This window comes from Pelodiscus sinensis, chromosome 7 (genome assembly GCF_052426305.1).
Source record: "Pelodiscus sinensis isolate ZL-2025 chromosome 7, ASM5242630v1, whole genome shotgun sequence".
In the NCBI taxonomy this organism is placed as follows: Eukaryota; Metazoa; Chordata; order Testudines; family Trionychidae; genus Pelodiscus; species Pelodiscus sinensis.
Window position 1 is genome coordinate 13,873,550 of NC_143058.1, and position 14,030 is coordinate 13,887,579.

The window sequence follows — 14,030 nt, forward strand, 5'->3', positions numbered from 1 at the left end:
GTCCTCTACCATAGCCAAGATCTGCTCTGTAGTTTTATTTTCACCAGCATGTTGTCAAAATCAGACTGTATGATGCCTTGAGGCCCTTTTGGAAAACATTTCTGAACAGAAAAAACAACAACAAATGGTCTGGTAGCACTGTATAGACTAACAAAACTTAGAGATGGTATCATGAGCTTTTTGTCTATAAAGTGCTACCAGACTTTTTTTTTTTTTTTTTTTTTTCCTTCTGTAACAGACTAACTCGGCTACCCCCTGAAATTTCTGAACAGGACAGTGTGAAGACCTTGCTTCTTCTCTCATACCATCTCTGTGAGACTTTACCCCAGGTAATATCTATTTTAATGTAAAATCCACCATAGCAACAATGTGCACTGGACTCCAAACTCTGGAATGGTAACTGCAAATGGTCCCTTTAATAGTAAAACACAACACTTTTTGTCCCCTAAGTGCATTATCAACTTGTAAATAGTTAAGCTTTACATATGCCTTGTGAGGTGATGTTGTTACTGCATTTCACCCTGGGACACTGAGTCAACAGAGGTAAAGTGACTTCCCCAAATGGGAGGCAGTGGATAGGGCATTAGACTGGAAGCTTGGAGACCCGAGTTGTATTCTTGGCTCTATAAAATGCGGATGTGCTTTGATATTTACAAATAGAAAACTCAGTACAAGAGCCTTCCAGTGTCGTCTACACCAGTGTTTCTTAAACTGTGTTCGGCGGCACACCGGTGTGCCACGAGGCAGTTGGAGGTTGCTGCGGAGAACAACAGATTTAAAAATGGCCACCCTTAAAGGGGCAGGTGACTTTTTTTTTTCCTCAATAAGTTTTCCCCACCCTTTTTTCTCCCCGACCCTTTTTCCCCGACATTTTTTTTGCTCAACAAAAAAATCCTTGATGTTCCTCAGAAAAAAAAATTATTGTTTGGTGTTCCTCGGTCTTAAAAAGTTTAAGAAACACTACACTGTCAAACAGAACAAAACAAAAATACAACCCAGCATCAGTGAGTCTCAGAGCCCAGACTTGTGCAATGGTGCTAGTTCTACCACCTGTGAAATGCAGCAGGCTTCAAAGTCCAGTCTCCCGCCTCAGCTGAAACATCTACATGGCTATTTTAACGCTGTGGCATGAGCCTGCATCAATAGCCCTGGGCTCGGACAGACTCACTGCCGTGGAGTTTTTTACAGTGTAGCCATACCCAGTGTTGCTCCCACACAACAGAGCCTTAATGTTGATTGGAGCATTTAGGCATTACCAGAAGACACATATTTACTACTAATGAAGTATTCTTCTTGGATGTAAAGGCTGGAATAGAAGCGAGGCATTCCTGGTGCTCAATGCCCCACAGAGGCCATTACCCCTTCTCTCACGTTTGACAAGTGAAGAAATGACCTGAGTGGTTACCTGACATTGTGGCAGGGTATACTTACCCCACACTGGTTCCTCAGGGGTTAACGCCATTCTATGGGCTGAAGAGGCCACACTCCTTACCCCTACTGGGCATGCTCCAACTGGAACCACAGTATAAAAGGGAGTGCGACTCAGCTCATTCTGGGCTGTCCAGGTAGGAGATGAGGGGTGTACTGCAGGCACTTACCGGGAAGAGTCCCAGGCTGCAGAAGCCAGTTGGGCTGGGACACTCAGCCAACTGTGGAGGCTGTGAGATTGCTGTTGCTGGAAGCCAGCATAGGAAGTGGCCCTGGGATCAGGATTGTAGCAAGGAGAGATTGAGATTGATCCCAAAAGTACACGTTTCTCAGGGTCTGTGGTTGGAACCTGGTGGAGAGGAATGGGCTTTCCTGTCAAAGGACACTTACATAGACCCCGGCAGGGCTCTGAGATGAAGACAGGGCCTTCTTTTGCCTGGTGTGGTGGTTATTGTTATAAAGATTGATTCTACATTTCAGTTCCCTTGAGATTTGATTGGGGGGGAGGGGGCAAAAAGAGTGATAGCTGAGGAGAGATGATCTATATCACGTATTGGAGTTTGAGAGGTTCAATGAGGGGAGCCTCCCTTTTCTGAGCCTCCGGGCTGCTGTGATCGCCTCTGGAATCTTTTCCATGGGGCTCCAGCAGTGCCCACAGGTGCTCGGTGACCTGCACAGGCTTCTTTTCAAATGGCTGGTGACTGTCTGAGAGGCTTCTCCTTTGGGGATTCCTCCCATCTGTGCTCAGTCCCAAAGCTTCTGCATGCCCATATGATTTCATTCTGTGGACCGCCGGAGAGAATGGACCAGGTAAAAGTCACTTTCAAGCCCAGGATCCCCTCCCCATCTGGAGATTTAAAATCTGTTTGAATCAGAGCCTACTGTTCTAATGCCAGCTGGTATCAGCGGTCACCATATCACACAAAGGGTACGTCTAGAGACTCTAGACTACAGGCTTTTGTCGACAGAGGCTTTGTTGACAGATACTGTCGACAAAGCTTCTGTCGACAAAGGGTGTCTAGACGAAATCCAGTTCTGTCGACAAAGCAAGACGCTTTGTTGACATGACAGTGTAGACGCAAAGGACAGTTTAGATGCAATAACGCCTTCTGTCGACAGAACTCTGTCAACAAAAGGTGTTATTCCTTGTTTTGTCGACAAAACTCGGTGGCAGTGTAGATGCAGGTATAGTTTTGTCGACAAAAGTCCACTTTTGTCGACAAAACCCTGTAGTCTAGACACACCCAAAGAAAGGTGCAAAGACCCAAACCATCTCAGATCTGGAGTACACTACTACAGCTTTGGAACAATTGTTTAGCATTGCAAGAGGCACGGGAGACTAAAAGGCATTAGCGACTAAAATGTTTCCCTTCCATTACTGTCAGTGACAAAACTCCCATTGTTTTCAGCAGGGTCAGGATCAGAGACAGAATCCAGATTGTTAGCAGAAAATTTAGCAGGTCACTTTTGTAAAGCTAACTTTCCTAAACATCTTTATCTGCCTGTCTATATAAACATATTACTCTAAATAAATGTGACAGGATAAGGACTCAAAAGATAGCCAAACACAACTGTGTTTCTCCAGTGTGTACAATTCTAGTCTGATAATCTAATCCAAATCAGAGAGGAGGCCCCAGGAATTCCTTCCGATCGACACGAAGTTTGGGTCTCTAATACCAAAGGGCAGAAAAATAGCTCTAACCTTAACATTGATTCTTCTGTTTATTTCTTTTACTCCCTAAAAGAGGTGTTCAATGTACAAAGCAGGCCATGTTGTTCCCTCGTCTGGTCTTCTTCTGATTATGAAGACTCAAGGATGAAAGCCAAAATTCCCTGGAAGAGATGCCAAATGGCAATGAAAGACTAACTACGCCCAGACATGATGACTTTACACTGACTTAATAAATTCCCCAAGACACAGGGCCAGATCCTCAGCTGGTGTAAATGGGTACATCGTCATTGACTTCAGTGGAGTTTCAGGATGCCAACACTAGCTACTTTAATGTGAGTCTCATGATAGTGTTTTTCTTGAAATCCCAGCTCCTGGAGTCAGGTGACTGTGAGAATCTCAGCTTGCTTGCTTGCTTGCTTTCAATAGACTCCAGAACTTCCTACGTGAGTGCTAGCCTTCCTTTCCTGCATCACCCCTTTTAGTGCAGGAAAGCGTAATTCTACTTTATTGCCTGGTATTGAAGAATGCAGAAGTTCACCTGAAATAGTAAACTCAACAATCTGAACTTCATTAATCAGCAATAAACCCGGAGAAACAAAAGGCAGCCACTGAAAGTGCCTGATAGGGCTCTGTACTACTGCATGCCTTGGAGGCGCATGGCTTTTACAGCAGACTTAGCCAGTTGGCCAACATAAAGATCAGATTAATGCCGTGGTAAATCACATACCGCATACACTCAACAGCCGTCTATGAATCACCCTGCCTTCCTGCAGGAGTGGAAGCTGCTCCACTCCCTGAAACAATTAATCCCTTAAAAGAAATAGAGGGACAGAACCTGACTAGGTGTAAGACAATGTAGTTCCATTGACTTCAATGCAGCCATGCTGATTTATGCCACCTGAGGATCACATTCATGCACTTCGGGGGCTGGGAGAGGATGATGCAAATGTAACGTTTGTGTGATGGATGAGCCAAGCCAGTGACGTTTGCAACTTAATATATGGCAGCCTTAAAGAAAGAACATATGTAAAGCTCCATGGGAACAAGAGAGAGCAAACACACAGTGAGTGATTCCTTTGGACATTCTGCATGTGAACTGAGACACAAACTGGCAGCAGCCTCTACAATGGGAGAGTAGATGATGCTAAATTTAAAGGAGCAGTATAAAGAGTGAGATCTCCTTTTAGGGCAGTGGCATTGCCTTAGCTGACTATATGGACTACTGTGGATACGTAACAGTTGTTATCAGATAACTTCTGTGTGTAGTTAATGGGAAGCATTGTGAAAAGGTCAAGCAAGCTATTGCTATGATCAGATAGGCTACTGTTGACAGTGAATAAGGTGCTGGCTTTCACTAGCAACAATAACATGGTTTGTTGTTGACCCTAGGGCTACGTCTACACTGGCCCCTTTTCCGGAAGGGGCATGTAAATTTCAGCAGTCGTCGTAGGGAAATCCGCGGGGGATTTAAATATCCCCCGCGGCATTTAAATAAAAATGTCCGCCGCTTTTTTCCGGCTTTTAAAAAAGCCGGAAAAGAGCGTCTAGACTGGCCCCGATCCTCCGGAAAAAGCGCCCTTTTCCGGAGGCTCTTATTCTTACTTCAAAGTAAGAATAAGAGCCTCCGGAAAAGGGCACTTTTTCCGGAGGATCGGGGCCAGTCTAGACGCTCTTTTCCGGCTTTTTTAAAAGCCGGAAAAAAGCGGCGGACATTTTTATTTAAATGCCGCGGGGGATATTTAAATCCCCCGCGGATTTCCCTACGACGACTAGTGAAATTTACATGCCCCTTCCGGAAAAGGGGCCAGTGTAGACGTAGCCCCCGAGTATCAGAGTCAATATCTGCAACTCTTCAGATGCTTGGGTGAAAAATAAAATCATTCTCTGCTTCATTGTTCATCCAGAAAGGAAGCTAACAGGGGAATAAGGTTTAGAAAAAGCAGCAAAGTGGGAGTGCTGGAGTTGTTCCTGTTTGACACCTGATGCCTTACAAATAACATTTATAACTGGGAAAATCAGCCAATGTTTGTTGGTGCTAAAGCAGTCTGACTAGAGTAAACATTTCCTGCTCTCCTGAATACAGAGCTGGTCTGTAATTAAACTCTCACTAGACGATATCTTTGGTTTAAGCTTGTCAGCAGCATGTATTAATTTATATTTAAATACTATTAAGTGATGTTTTTTCAGTTAAGATGAGATCTGACACAGAAAGCCTTCATCTAATAGTCCTGAGAGGTAAATGTCTGGATGCTCTGAACTCTGCATCGACCTCTCCCTGTTGGTGTGAGACAGACAAAGGTTATGCCTATACTGAAGATCTTACAGTGGCACAGCTATACAGGCAGTCCCCAGGTTACGTACAAGATAGGGACTGTAGGTTTGTTCTTAAGTTGAATCTGTATGTAAGTCGGAACTGGCGTCCAGATTCAGCCGCTGCTGAAACTGACCAGCGGCTGACTACAGGAAGCCCTAGGCAGAGTTGCTGTGCCCCGGGCTTCCTGGAATCAGCCGCTGATCAGTTTCAACAGCGGCTGAATCTGGATGCCTGGGACAGAGCAGCTGGGACACTGCCGGGTAGGTCCCCGCAACGCTGCACCTCGGCGCTGCAGTGACCAACCCGGCAGCCCCCCAGCTGCTCTACCCCAGGCATTCCCAAGTCAGCTGCTGCTGAAACTGACCAGCGGCTGATTCCAGGAAGCCCAGGGCAGAGCAACTCTGCCTCAGGTTTCCTGTAGTCAGCCGCTGGTCAGTTTCAGCAGTGGCTGACTTGGGGACGCCTGGGGCAGAGCAGCTAGGGTGCTCCTGGGTTGCTCCAGTAGCGCTGCTCCTCGGCGCTACAGGACCAAACCAGCAGCACCCAAGCTGCTCTGCCCCAGGCGTCCTGATTCAGCCGCTGCTGAAACTGACCAGCAGTGGCTGTATCAGGACGCGTGGGGCAGAGCAGCTGGGGTGCTGCTGGGTTGGTACAGTAGCGCCGAGAGCAGCGCTGTGGGACCAACCGGCAGCGCCCCAGCTGCTCTACCGCAGGCGTCCCGAGAAAAGCCTGGTCTGCTGGGGGGCGGCGGGGAATGGCGCACTAGCTGCACCCCCCCCCTCCCCCAGCAGACCAGGGAGACGCGGGCGGCGGGACCGGGATGCGCCGCGGTCCCGTCGCCCAGGTCCTCCGCGTCTCCCTGGTCTGCTGGGGGCCCCTACAAGATTCGAACTACCTACTCCGTGCCGCGTGTAGCCACAGGCACGGAGTCCACACTAATGGGGATTTAAAAATGGTGGCGCCCGGCAAGATGCAAATGAAGCCCGGGATATTTAAATCCCAGGCTTCATTTGCAACTTCGAATGCCTACATTTGCCACCCTAGTTCGAACTAGGGTGGCAGTGTAGACATACCCTAAGTTTCTGCAAGACTATTTGTTGCCTTTTAAGTTTTTCCAGCTACTGGTGAAGTGATCCTCCATGTACAATTATATGTAATGTGACTCCCAGGGGTGGGTCCTTGGGGTTGGGGACTGAACCTCTGGATTTAAGAGGCCCAGATCTGCGTAGCTTTTTTCGATTCTTTTGTTGGAAGAGGATTTTCTGACATTTGGCCCATCTAGACTGGAACGAGGAATATAGCGGCTTCCAAAATAGTGTGTTTGCTCTTCCTCAAAAAAAGCGGAAGAGCAAACGTGTTCCCTGGACACGGAACAGTTCTTCAGGTATCCTGGAAAAGCTGTGTAGGGTAGCCGTACCCTTTGAATGAGTGATTCCATGGATTTCACTTGGATTGTTTATTGGGATGCTCTAATGAGGGCTTGTTTGTATCTCAAAATTGACTGGAATGGCCATTCCAGATTAGCTCCCTTTGCGGATAGTTACTTTTGAAGTGCATTAATTAATCTCGAAAAAAATCACTTTTGTTCCCAAACAGAATGACCACATGGAGAGCTGCTCTGGCATACAGCTGTTCTGGAGTTCTGATCAATTGCTTTGTGTAGAAAAGGCCCCAAGTACTTGGCCATACTGGGGCCATTATTTTTAAAGAGCTTTGAGATCATTCAACATGAAGGGTGCTATTGGAATGTAGCCCTTCCTCACTGTGGCAGGGCACACCAATGCATCTGACACCCACGCCTGTGGTGTTGCCAGAAGCAGTTTGTCCAAACACTGCACTGATTGCAGGGACAGAACAGCAGGCACAATGGAAGCACAGAAGGAAAAGCCTTGATAATAATGGCAGATTGCAGTTCTGATGCATGAGGTCAATTTTCAGAGCAATACACGGGCATTCAATAGGCAATCCTATCAAATAATGTTAATTAAACCTTTGCTTCTTCACTCACTGCCCTGAAAATTCACTCAAGGATATATGCATCCAATATGATTGCAAAGGCAAATTATTATTGATTTGTAGGCAACACGCCAACTATGGGAGACCAAGCTGGTGAAATTGTATGTTTTTAATAGGGCAGAAATTCATTGCTGAAGTAAGCGTAATTTGGTTAAGAAATCTGATGCCACAGCTACAAATTTAATCAGCTGATTTAAAAAAGGGCACATTTAAGTACCAGTAACTTGTGCAATTAAAATCTCTCCTAGCAAATAGTTGAAAAGCTTTTCTCGCAGCCAAGAAAAGCTGTAAAAGTGGGTGCCCAAAACTGATCACATGCAATCCATAGGGCCTGGAAATTGCAATCTTATTAAAGTTAGTGGAAACAAGTGGTGCTCAGCACCTTGCGGAATCTAACCCTTACTTTACTAAGGTGCATCTGAAAGCTCTCCTTTGTAAAACATGAATGACACTGGCTCAAGATGGTATCTGACAAGTGAATACCTCACAGGAAGGCATTGGTAAAGTATTTATACTGATTCTTGGCATTCATTTAGTGTCTCTATTGTTTGGGGGGACCAGCACTTGCAGTTGGTGACAGAGAATTACCGAATACTTGTGAGAATTTGATCTCACGTTTGGAGCACTCATGGAGGTGGCAGACACCAACTTGTCACTTGACCTTAGTGACCAACTAGCATCTGATTTTGTGGAAAAACTTGCCAGCTGTCTATACTGGCCGCTTGAATTTCCGGAAAAGCACTGACGATCTCATGTAAAATCATCAGTGCTTTTCCGGAAATACTATGCTGCTCCCGTTCGGGCAAAAGTCTTTTTCCAAAAGACTTTTGCGCAAAAGGGCCAGTGTAGACAGCACAGTACTGTTTTCCGCAAAAACCCTGATCGCAAACATGGCGATCGGGGCTTTTTTGCGGAAAACTGCATTTAGATTGGCCACGGACGCTTTTCCACAAAAAGTGCTTTTGCGGAAAAGCATCCTGCCAATCTAGACACGATTTTTCCGAAAATGCTTTTAACGGAAAACTTTTCTGTTAAAAGCATTTCCGGAAAATCATGCCAGTGTAGACGTAGCCTAAGCCCTATCTGGTTGGGCCCTGCGGAAGGAGGCCTGTGGCTCAGAATGTAAACATGGGAGATGTGGATCTGAGTATCCCGTCTTTCTTGGAGGACGGGGGCTGCATCCATGCAGATCTTTAATTAGGGGCTAATGGCAAAGCCTGTGTGCGCTCTGTGCTGTGGAATAACCATCAGTTATTTGCTGCTTTAAAACCCTTTCTCCCCTCAATAATTTGTTTCTACCATTACAAGAAACAACAGTCTAGTTTAGTTTATGGAGTGGTCTGATGTTCTGAAGAATTGGCTGTGCCCACAAAAGCTCATACCACCATCTACATTTGTTTGTTAGCCGCTAAGGTGCTGCAGGACCATTCGTTGTTTTTTTAAGTTAGATCACTGCAGGTTACTTGTCGCGCACTCGGGAAGGAAAGCACTGCCACTGACGGCGCTCAGTGACACATGCAGGGTAAGCATGCCTCGGGCAGTGTGTTCTAGGGCATTGTGGTATTCTACCCTCTGGGACAAGTGAAGGCAGGAGGCCTGACATCTGAGGGGTGCACTTGGAGACACCAGGGAAAGGACAGAGGTGTAGGTAGTCCTACTGCTGTGATTTTTTTTAAAGGAAAAGTTGAAAATTTCTGAAGGGGACCCACCGACGCCATCTACACACCCTTCACCCCATCTACACACCCTTTAAAAAAAGCTGGGTCTTAAAGGCCTTGGACACTTCAGCATGCCAGCTGTTCTTTCTCTAAGCCTGGGGAAATCATGCCATAGGGTGTCTGAATATGGGTTTAGGGGCTCAAGTACTGATACCCACATTTGAGATTTTGAGCTGCCAATTAAGGATCTCTCTGATTGGTGTCCCCGGGCTGATATATGGGGCCCAATAGGTTAATGATTATACAACAGTTTGAAGACACAAATGGTGAGAGCTGTTATTTTACATTCAAAAGACAATGGCTTAAAAATTTTCACAAGTGAAAAAAATCCTGACCACATGCATTTAAATGCTAAAGCCTTCTGTGTTTGAAATATATGTTCATACACGTCTTAACTTAGGCCTATGCTGCAGTTTCCCTCTGCAACCCTATATAGGTCATTCAATTTAAAAGATTGATGCCTTTCTTTTTACCCTTATGAACAAAGTGTCTAGCATTCTAGCCCAAATATGATTTGCAAATGAAAACGTTAACTGTCTCCTAATTTCTAAAATGCACATTTTAACCTGATTTAGTTTTTAAATGTTCATTTTTTTTTAGGTAATCACAGGGGTAAGTGATAAAGCAGGATTCAGAATTTCAATATGTTAGCCCACTAATGAGACAGGCATTTACTAGGAAAGATGAATACACCTTAATTTACCAGCATAATGAAGATTAATAATTTAGCCAAATAATCTTTTTCAAAGGAAGGAAGAGGCACATTGACTTGTCTCCAAGGGGCACAAACTTATCACATCCTGGTTATCAATTTACATGTTCCTGTGCCATGGAAATGGATGGGAGGTGAGCCTAAGTAAACAATGTACTGAAGTTTGTACTTATATGGTCATGACCTCTCTCTCTTTTTAGAAATCAAACCACATATTAAATACACACATAATATTATGGGGCTAACACTACAAATTTCCCAAAACTAGAATTCTTAAGTTACTTTCTTAAAAGGGATATTAGGGCAAGGAAAGACACCCACTATAACAAAGTGTTCTTAGATTGCAAATGTATATTTTTATGGCCAGCGCTTGGATGGTCTAATTTTAATTTTAAGCGTCACGGATATAGATCTTGGACAACAAAAAGTGCTGTAAAGGAATTAGTCTTGTTAAAAGTACATAGGTGTAGAAAAGAGAAGAAAATGCACCAGCTGCTAATTTTTAATGGCCTCATTGGAGAAAAGGAGGCAGGAAACATTTAAAGTCACATTTGGATATTCAAAATGCTTCTCTTTAACAGCAGAGTTTTCCTCGGACAGATTTTGATCATCCCTTTGGTTGGGAGGGCTGGCTTGTTCTTCGGTGATCAAATGTGAACCTTTGGGAAATCTTTCCAATTATGGAGAAGGATCCAGTGAGTGAAATTGCCTTGTTAAAAATGGCTGCATTTATTCACTAGCTAAATATATCAGTGGTATGTTTAATTTTTTTATAATTCTGGTATGTGCCTCAGTTTCCTGTGTGCTGTGTTATGTTGGGGATGAAAAAGGACTGTTTTCTCTCAGAGCAGCTAAAGAGACATTAAGATGGGTGTTAGCTTGCTGACTGGAGTGTAGGTCCCACATCAATGGGACTCTTGAGAATGCAATGGCAAATTCAGTTGTCTGGAAATGACATGTATATCTAGCAATCAACAACCCGGAGAGCTATAGACTTCCCCACCTGTTCTCAGGGGAGCTGAAAAGCTCTTCCTCAGCACAGGGACAAAGAACTGGAGATATAGGAGGTGTGGGGACAAGTGCGGGCTGCTGGAGGCAGTCAGCCTCTGACCTGGGATTTGGCTCAAGTAGGTCAGATGGATGGAGAGATGCAGCTTGAACAACAGGGTTCACTCTAGCTTGGCTGGGCTGGGCCCTGAACTACCCAAGATGGACTGTGCTTTCACCTTCATTCCTCTGTGCTAACTTAAGGACCTTCCCATATTCCACATGACTCATAAACCCCCTTGTTTTGACCATACTGTCTGTCACTGCAAATGCTTGGTGAAGTGCATTCATCCCTAAGAGTGCACCAGTATCCACCAGGGGCCTGAGTCACTGAATGGAGCACATGGTGTGAAGCAGGAATACTGGATGCCCAGAGCTCCAGGCTGAGGCAGTAAATTCACATGGCTTATTCTGTAGGAAGGGTGCTGTGGCACACTAACTCTGGATCTGTGACCATTATCTGTCTGACTTCTGATGGTTGAGATCTCAACATAGCAAAGCACTTACGCCTGTGGTTCTCAACTTGTGGTCCATGGTGACTTTTTCGGTGGTCTACAGGAACATTGTTCCAAGTCACATGGCATGAGCAGGCGCTGCCATTAGGCTGTTTTATGCCGTGTTCACAAGCACGCAGTGCATCATCCATAGTGTCACCTAGGACGCAACCGCGTTGTGTTGCCAGTAACTTCCGTCTGAGGCTCTGAGTATCAGTGTAGCTGCCGCTGTCGTGCTGAGCTGTTGCTGTGTCGTTCGTCCTGTGCTACATGTGCTGGAGGTGGTCCACGAACATTTTTTGATTGGCTTTGTGGTCCATGGACTGAAACGAGTTGAGAACCACTGACTTAAGCACATGAATAATGCCACTTCTTCTTAGCATACTGCAATGGGTTAAAATCACCAACATCCTGTTGGGTTGTCCCCTGGCAGGCTGATCATGCCACTGACACCTGCCTTTCTGCTCCCTGGGGCTCCCCGCTATCCTGTCCTGCTTGGCCACATCCTCTGGTCTCCCCATCCAAGACACAGGGTTGGGGTTACCATCCCCCTGCAGAGCAATAAAGACACTGAACCAGTTCAGTGCTAGGAGGACTCAGTTCTAAGGGCTCAGCCCCCAGGAAACCAACCCCTGAAAGGATTCTGTATTTCTCCAGCAGGTGATTTAGGAGGCTTTGCCTTGGGAAACTAAATGTACTCATTGTTTTTGAGATACATTTTTAAAAGTGTTACTATTTTATTTACCAAAATAATATTTAATCATAGAAATAAAAATGTTTTGTGCAGGCCAGAAAACTTCTGCATTTCGTGACTGACACACTTCAAGAAGCACTTATAATTATGTAGGCAAATTTCATGTTTTTAAGCAAATAACACATGGGCTAAGGCAGGGGATGCACAGAGTACAATTAAAGAAGAACACAGGAAGCTAAGTAGAGCAAGGTGGGGGGTTGAGAGGAGTGGGTTTCCCATCTCATGAATTCTGTGGAGGATTCAAAAGAGTTTCCTGCTCCACTGGGACCAAACCAAAATCCTTCCAAATCAGGTACAAAAAGTGAGAGAATCACTGTTAAATAGCCAAGACCCAAATGGTTGGGGCTCTAAATCAGGTTTCTCACAACCCAGTTCTGAATCCAGCACAACAAAGGTCTGATGCTGAGTTTCCTGTATCCCAAGTGAATGCCACTAAGCTATTGTGGGGTGAATCTCTGAGAGCTGAGAAACCTTCCTGACAATAGTTTAATTGAAACCGATACATTTCAATGAAAAGTTTTGGTTTTCCCCACAAGAGAAATTTCACTGAGAAATTCCTCCACCCATGGTAATTTGGAGTACTTTTTTTTTTAACTGATGTGGGATTAGCAAAACCAACATGCATATGCCAGTATGATACAGAACAGAACTTGGAATTATATATCGATCACCTTCCATAATCCAGGTAACCCAAAGTAATTTGAACTAGTCAGACACTGCATAGCAAACATTTGGCAGCCTTTGAACGAGTAGATTCCAAAGATGTGGCAAGTCAGTTTGACCAGCTGTCGTGTGTTGCAGAAACACAACTTCCCATAACTGAAGAAACTGCTACATTGCAAAAAGGGGAGTCATTCCTGGGGACACAAAAGGTACAATAGCTGACCTAGTGCTCCCCATGTTCCCACTGCACAAGGGGTCACCCTGGGTGGTGTAAAGTTGCTTTATAGCAGGGAACCTTTTTTAGCCAGGGGCCGCTGACCCACAGAAAAAATCAGTTGGGGACCATGCAAAAAAGCCACCTCACTGACATGGCCCCCGACTGAGAAGCAGAAAGACACTCCTCACATTCCCATTGCACACCAAAGCCTAGGGAGGCCCAGGCTAATAGATTTTGTGGGGGGTAGCCCTCAGGTTCCCCACCGTAGGTTCCCCACCCCTGCTTTATAGGGATAGAAAGTATGGCTGCTAGACCTCCTCTGTGCTGTGGCTGCTGGAGTTGTCCCTGGGGGCTGTGGAAACAAAGAACCTCCTCTCGGCAGGCTGATCCCTGGCCCTACAAACCTTAGAACACAGGAGCAAGGTGCATCACCTTGAAGATCTATTGAGTGGCTCTGGGTTCTGTTGAAACAACTACTACAATTCCACTGGTGAGAACAGCCCTCCGATGAGAGCTGTTTTATCATCTCATTCTATGGCTGCCCTGGCCCCATCCCTTTTCAAACCCTTCCTCTACCACCACCTGTAAGTAAAATCTTAGCTGCTTTATGCTGCCTCATTCTGGCATACTGCTATCAACCCTTTTACTAATCTTTGCTCTGGAGAACAGAATCCATGCATCACATATGTCCCCAAATTAGAGTATTAGACAAGTCCATCTAGACTTGTTGCTCAGTTTCCCTCAACAGAAAAAAGCAGCAGCATGCATCTCGCCTATTTAAACACTCATTGTAATAAGAGAAAATCTGAAGACACCCAATACTGTGCAACTTCCAGGTTTACCTTGGTGGCAACTGTGTTTTTAAGCAATTAGCAGAAACCTACTCTTAGCCTCTCTGAGACAACAAAGCTAAAATAATTGGCTGGGAGTAGCTACAGCTGTCTGACACACAGAGAAGAAAACCACAAGGAGTCCAGTGTCACATTAAAGACTAA